This window comes from Chiloscyllium plagiosum, chromosome 3 (genome assembly GCF_004010195.1).
Source record: "Chiloscyllium plagiosum isolate BGI_BamShark_2017 chromosome 3, ASM401019v2, whole genome shotgun sequence".
Taxonomy (NCBI): Eukaryota; Metazoa; Chordata; class Chondrichthyes; order Orectolobiformes; family Hemiscylliidae; genus Chiloscyllium; species Chiloscyllium plagiosum.
In genome coordinates this window covers 11,163,563-11,171,039 of record NC_057712.1, presented here as the reverse complement: position 1 = coordinate 11,171,039, position 7,477 = coordinate 11,163,563, and the positions used below count along the sequence as shown (strand labels likewise).

Sequence of the window (7,477 nt, the reverse complement as noted above, 5' to 3'; positions counted from 1 at the left end):
GCGGGGTTCCCGGAGTATGAGGTTGGAAGCTGTGGGTGGGAGATCTCCTGAGGTGATGAGGTTCTGTATGGTCTGGGAGATGATGGTTTGGTGATGGGGGGTGGGGTCATGGTCGAGGGGGCAGTAGGAAAATACTACAGTTCTCACCATTATGCTTCTTCTGCCATGCATTTGTCTGCTCATTCAATTGGTCCAAATCACAGTGAAGAACTTTGGCATCCTCCTCACAGTTCACCCTCCCACCCAATTTTGTGTTGTATGCAGACTTGGAGATATTAGCTTTAGTTGCCTCATCTAAATCATATTGTGAATAGCTGGCATCCTAGCACCTCACCAGTCACTGCCTGCCACTCAAATAAAAACCTAAGATGGAGAAAATGTTACCTTTCATTTTAAAAGTAGTACAACAAAAGTTAGGAGCAAGCAAAGTGAAACACAGCACAGACCAGTTTAAAAGAATCACAATCAAGCAGTGCTTTGATAAGTGGACGTCATTTCTTCTTGCGTAACTTACAAAACTCCAGCATCAAATCAGAAAGAGATGGCAAAACAATACTGAACAACTCAAATGAACTGAAAATAATGCAAACAACGACAACAGCCCACAAAAAAAAAGGAAGAGAATGGAGGACAGTGCATAAAGAGGTATGTAGCGGGAAGTGAGGGAGGTGTGTATGTATGAAAATGAGGTAATCTTGGAAAATAGTTTGTAAAGTACTGCTGTAGAGGGAATAGGTTAGATAAGAACGTGATATAAGTGAGTGATTTTAAATGTATACCACATTTGGTGGGGTTTACAAGCTTTCATGAACATGTATAAAGGTGTGCATTGTTTAATCTGCTGGTTTTCAATTTAATTCTGCATTCCTGTGTACCTGTACATGCTGTCCCATGCCTGCAAAAAGACCTGACACCATTCTGGCTTGCAATAATCAAAAGGAAGCCTTTGACCAAATTAAGATCCTTTTTTCCTGAAAAAGGTACCCTCAAAATAAAATTACTTTTGATTCTTGAATTGAACTAAACATTGTAAAGACTGAAGTCAAAGCCTTTGGTCTCTGCTCTGCCACAAACTGCATTGTCTAGATCTGGCAACTGACTGTTTTATGAACCACCTTGTTTCCAACATGTATCAAGTTCAACTCAAACATGCCTCAAAAGCAACTCTCTTGACCAAGATAAGCCATAGCTCATCAGCTGCTGAAACTCTCAATCACACCCTTGTTACGTAGACACTCAAACAATCCAAAACATCGATAATGGTCTTCATTCTACATTAATCTGAGCTCATTGAATGTTCTGCTGCATATACCTTAACTGATAAAAGTCCCACTCACCCATCAGTCCTATGCTCCCTATTTCTCACTGTCTCCTGCATTATTACTCCTCTATGTAGCTGTGGTCTTCCAATTCAGGCCTCTTGGGCATTCCTAATTTTAAGTTTCACAAATGACAGCAGTATCTTCAGCTGTCAATGCCCTAAGGTCTAGAAATCTCTCTCCAGCGCTCTGTCTTGTAAGAGTCTCCTTAAAACCCAGTTTTGGCCAAGCTTTCATTTGTCTTTCCTAATGTCTGCTCATCTCAAACAGTGCCAATTGTTTCCCAGGCACATGACCATGCTCTCCAAGACTAACGGATTTATACCTTGTCCTAAAGCAAGGCACACCTTTGGTGGCCTAAAGAGGACTCTGATTGTGACTTCTTTCCCTTGATATTCCTTAGTTTCAGACAACTACATCACGAAGTATTGCACCCATATCATCACTCACCACTGCACTGAGACTCTCTTTTATTAGTAAAGCTATCCCACATTCTTTTCCTTTTTGTCTATTCCACAAGAATATCAGCTACTCTTGGAATACTGATTCCCAATTTTGGTCTCCCTGCAACTCTGATAGCTATCAAATCATATTCATTTATTTTTACCTGCACTGTCGACTCATCTATCTTGTTAAGAATGCAGCATGCACTCAATGAAAAAGCCTGAAGATATGACCTTATAGATTCATTATTTACTCTGGTTCTGTTGTCTACTGCACTGCTCTGTATTCCATATTCCAAATCTTCTACCCCTTACTGTCAACAACAATTATCATTCACCTCTTCACTAACCTACACATCTGCTCTCTTTCTTTCTGAATTTCAAACGCCCCTTCAATCAAACACCTCTCCAATTGAGTTGTAAACTAATTAGTTTAGATTAAAAAGGCACATATGGAGCAAACATTGGAGAAATTTGATATTTTGCAGCAGAATTTCATGTCCAACAGGAAACAACAAGTCTGTGGGATGACAAGATGGAAGTGTGGATCACTATCAAACTGGAGTTTGAATTCCAATTTCTCCATTTGTGATCACTGAAACTTTAGCACCAGGCCTGCTGGAAAATTATTTCTAATTTACACACATTTTGACATGCTAAAAAGAGGCAGTTGCTCCATTGCTACGTTCAGTTTAAAAAAAAATTAATGTACACATCTATTTCAGTGACAATTTCAGCAACATTCAACAAAAAGACAATACTGGCACAGCACTGAAATACTGGCCCTTTTTACTAGATGTACCTCAAGATACACTGCTGAAAGAAATTCTTGGGAAATTTAAACTTCTGATGGGCAACTACCCAACATCTGAAACCTTCCCGAAAAATCTTCAACTCTGACTTAAGATATCATGAAGGAAGGTTCCAACTCTTTTAGTTTGACAGTTACCCAGGTACTGTTATATAGATTTTTAAAAAACATGTCCATCTCCTGAGTAAAATATAACAGATTCCATTAACTCCCTTCATATTCATTCATCGACGCCCCCACCCCAAAGTCCTATCTTGCCCTCAACCTGTCGCAGCCCCTTCCTCTTCAACCACCTCCTGCCATTCTGCCCCTTAAACAGCTACATAAATGACAAATACAGCTTTACATTTATATACATCAATTTGTGAACCCGGGATAACTCAGAGCATTTTAACCACTGAACTCTCACTTAGCAGGCTCCCACAAGAGCATTGTGGGAATGATTAGAAAATCTGTCACTATGTTGATTGAAGGATAAACAATGGTCAAACAGTAGGTTTAAAGAGCTTTGGATCAGAAAAGATACAAACTATTGAGAAAATCTCCATGTAGTTTCAGTTATCAATAATTTCATTGGAAAAATTAGAGTAATGCCACTTCAGTACCATTGTCATGCTGTAACATTTCTGGAAATTATAGGCAATTATATCTAATAGAAATGCTGGAACTGCCACATCAAGCAATTGCTTGAAGTCAAAACATTAAAATTAGTGTCATGTTTTCATGAAACTATACCTCCCCCCCCCCCCGCCAAAGGATTATCAGGAAGTAAACACAACAGTTAAATAATTTTACCAACCTCTTTCAGTCGCAACATTATTTGAAATACACTTGGTTCATAATTTCTCAAGGCACTATATTACAAACTTTCAAATCAACATGACATTCTGAAATTAGTTATTTCTAAGGCTTCTCAGCCTGCTATTTATGCATAATCAGATTCTTTTGCTGAAGTAGCTAGAGTAACTATAATTAACACTTAACTAGCTTTTTCACCTCATATCTCGTCTTCTCTCACTGGCATTCATTATTCTTGTTCTTGCTATGAAAGAGATTTCATAATATTTGTCAAACATGCACACATTGTACTCCACTAAAATATCTGATCTCCTGTTTATTTTATGGGGACTTTATGCCCAAATTCACAGAATTTAAAGTATAATCTCCTGGAAGTTCAACAATAACCAGAAGTGTTTAATTGAGTACTCGATTACATAAAAAAGGATTGAGGATACTTAAACGCACAGGACCAACGCATAGGTCAGTCTGAATGATGTACCAAACTAGAACTTTAAGGACAGAGGTAACATGTTCATTCATGTATAAACAAACAATCAGTAACTGAGGAAGTGTTTGTTTGGAAACCATGCCAACACTTACAACAAACACAAGAGTGACATTATTGAAGATGATGATTAATTCAACATAATATAAAAAGAAACAATCAAAGCTCAAAATATCATGCCGTTTACACAAACTGAGTGAGCTAAGATTCTTAGGCAACTGAACAGTTTGGAGGTGGGAACAAGTTACGGAGAGGAAGAAATGGTCAACTGTTCCCTAATACAGGAAATCTGTAGTCAAAACTTGAATTAAATCTGAAGAAAATCAGTTCATCTAACCTGCAACATATGTTGTAAATTGTGACTTTTAACTGATAAGTCAGCAACTTTTCATAAGTGAACTGGCCACCTTGTGTCTTATTACCAACCAATGGAAGCATTGAAGGAAGACCATTAGAATCACTGAGATGTACAGCATGGAAACAGACCCTTCAGTCCATCTCAACCATGCTGACCAGATATCCTAAACTAATCTAGTTCCAAATTATGTTGACCAACAGAACAGTCATAAGGACCATCTCAATACAGAATCTGGGAACAAAGGCTAATGAACTGTCTTTCCAGACATTCCCCCTCTGTTCAATAATCAATTTTCCTTGCTTGTTCATCTGTGTGTACATGTAAAGGGGAGCTTATAAAGGAACTTGTTTTAATTATCAAGGTTATATACTGACAGTTTATAACTTTACCTAGAATTAGTCTAACTACTTGTAATAAAAGGTAATTTGAGTTCAGCACAGAAACCCAATTTGTGTTACCTATGGATTGAGGCATGAAAGCCAGGTAAATGGGAAACTTTTGTGTATTATATAACACCTCTAACTTCTGTGATTATTCTGTGAATAAAGCAGATTGATTTCCAGTGCACTACCCCAGTTACTCATAACAGCTGATATAAAGGCAATGCAATGGGAAACTATAGGGTAGCTAGAGAAAAATGATTTCCACTGATCAGCAGAACTAAGGATAGAAATACCAGTTTAAGAGTTAGACTTTGCAGGAGTTAAATTAGGAAATGGTTCCAAACACAAAAGGTAGAAGTTTGTAACTCTCTTCCACAAACAGCAACTGATGCTCAACCAATTGTTCATTTTAAATCTGGGCTCAACAGATTTCTGTTGCCCAAATGTTTTAAGGGACATTGGCAAAGGCAAGTTTGTGCAGCTGAAACACAGATTAAAGGATATTATACCTATAGGTCAGTGAGCAAACCTACACCCGATACAGATTAAAGTGCCAACTCTTGTTTCTATGTTTATAACTGAACCTCAACTCCCCATTTAAATTGATCAATTCACATTCCCATGAAGTGTCCAGTGGATCCTACACACATGGAGTTTAAATGAGTACAAAGTTAAACACGTCCTCGCGTTTAAACAACTTGCGCACACACACACTACTCAAGCACATAGTTATAATGATAACAAATGCGACAGCTCAAAGCAGTGGTCCAGCAAATAGCTGTTAAATAGCTGAAATTAATACAAACAGTGTGTAGAGATTCTGGTGTTGGCCTGGGGTGAACAAAATCAAAAGTCACACAATACTAGGTTATAGCCCAATAGATTTACTTAAATCACAAGCTTTCACAGTGCTGTTCCTTCATCAGGTGTAGTCACAATTCAAACATATTAATTACTGAAATATAAAATTTTGGTTTATTTTATAGGAAACAAAGATGGGTTCAGAGCCACTCTAGAATTTAATCTGCTTGAATCAGAAAAAAATCACCACTCTGGTACTGAGAGCTTGGGTGTATCTGATGTTAGCTGAAAATGTGTTGTTGGAAAAGCGCAGCAGGTCAGGCAGCATCCAAGGAGCAGGAGAATCGACGTTTCAGGCATGAGCCCTTTTTCAGGAATGATTCATTCCTGAGAAAGGGCTCATGCCCGAAACGTCGATTCTCCTACTCCTTGGATGCTACCTGACCTGCTGCGCTTTTCCAGCAACACATTTTCAGCTCTGATCTCCAGCATCTGCAGTCCTCACTTTCTCCTGTATCTGATGTTAGTGAACGTTTGACAGCAACATTGCTCAGTGGTTAGCACTGCTGCCTCACAGCAGCAGGGACCCAGGTTCAATTCTCACTTTGGGCGACTGTCTGTGTGGAGTTTGCACATTCTCCCTATGTCTGCGTGGGTTTCCTCCAGGTGCTCCGGTTTCATCCCACAATCCAAAGATTAGGTGAATTGGCTGTGCTAAATTGCACGTAGTGTTAGGTGCATTAGTTATGGGTTAATTTTAGGGTGGGTTGCTCTTCGGAGGGTCAGTCTGGACTTGTTGGGCTGAAGGGCCTGCTTCCATACCGTAGGAAATCTAATCTATTACTTCTTATAGATCAGACTAAGACATAAATTAACCTTCATTGTCGGAATACGACATAGTCCTAATGCACCTGTTGCAAAAAGCTACCGAGGAACTAATGGTGGCTGAAAGAAAGATTTACAAGAGTGATAGCTGAATAGAGATTGCATTCATCTCTTTAAAAATGTTCATCTGATAGAGATTTGTAAAGTGAAAAGAAGTGTTAAATCAGCCAAATGCCAAACAACAAATATTTATACTTGGAGGAGAGGCCAAAACTAGAGACCATAAACATATGATAAGGCAAATACATAATGAAGAGAAAGAGTTCTTAAACCTGGAGGAGTGATAATATCACAAGACTTAGATAAGGCGAATACACAGAAGCACATGGGGGAAAAGAGGAGAATACAGGGTCATACTTATAGGGTTAGAAGAGGAGGGGTAAAAGTTTCAGTGGAGCCTAAACACCGACATGAAACAGCTGAGCCACATAGGGCGACATGTGCTGGAAGACCATACAATTCTCCCTCTTAGACCCTCTCCCCACTCTCTAACCCCTTCCCCCGCCCTCCTCCCGGGTGACTGACTGCCCTGGGGCCCGTGAGACACATCTGGGCATCAACCGAGAGAAACCTGCCGTAGTTGTCGCACAAGGAGCTGCTCGCCGACCGGGAATACGGAAGCCACCAGGACAGCACACAATACCAGACTCACCGCGATCGCTCACGACCCAAATCCGCCGAAACTCAAGTTCAAACTTCAACCGCTGTGCGCACGCGCCGGAACAAACGGCCGCCGCTGGCCGCGCTTCACTTCCGGCCTGCGCATGTGCGCTGAGGCTGGCCACCAGGAACCTCAATCCGACAGATTCCAAACTGCGTTTGCCCGTCTTTCCACCGCGCTGTGTACACGCTTGCCCATCCCGTCTTTCAGGCGCAGACTGTCCGCATGCGCGGTGGTAGCGGCAGCATTGCGCAGGTTCGGTCGCCGTCACGGTCTCGCTCCCAAGGTAGTGCGCATGCGCCTGCTTGCCGAGCTGTTTTTAACGGTTGGACGTGTTCGCTTATGATTCCAGGTTTGTGGTTGTCATTCAAACGCTGCGATAATTTCTCACTGTTATCTATACCGTCTATATTCATCTTATCATTCCCTACATTTGTTAGCTTCCCGGAGCTGAGTGCGTGAAATTTGAATTGACAGAAACGGCGCAAAACGTGAAAGGGGATAGGGACAGAGAGATAAAACCTGTACTCA

General features: G+C 40.5%; 2 protein-coding genes across 7 annotated transcripts in view; one reads left to right on the top strand and one right to left on the bottom strand.

The window, feature by feature from the left end:
- LOC122540933 (structural maintenance of chromosomes protein 6-like) overlaps nt 1-7,071 on the bottom strand; it is a 75,891-nt gene extending 68,820 nt beyond the window's left edge. The window contains exon 1 of one of the 2 annotated variants that reach the window (XM_043677256.1): nt 6,938-7,071. The gene's annotated coding sequence lies outside the window, so the exon portion shown is untranslated. The other variant, XM_043677262.1, reaches the window with a different exon arrangement.
- Nucleotides 7,072-7,206: 135 nt separating this feature from the next.
- Nucleotides 7,207-7,477, top strand: part of LOC122540941 (flap endonuclease GEN homolog 1-like) — a 57,240-nt gene continuing 56,969 nt past the window's right edge. For 4 of the 5 annotated variants that reach the window (XM_043677287.1, XM_043677303.1, XM_043677296.1 and 1 more), the window contains exon 1: nt 7,218-7,298. The gene's annotated coding sequence lies outside the window, so the exon portion shown is untranslated. Of the gene's footprint in view, nt 7,299-7,477 lie in introns of all 5 variants that reach the window. The other variant, XM_043677311.1, reaches the window with a different exon arrangement.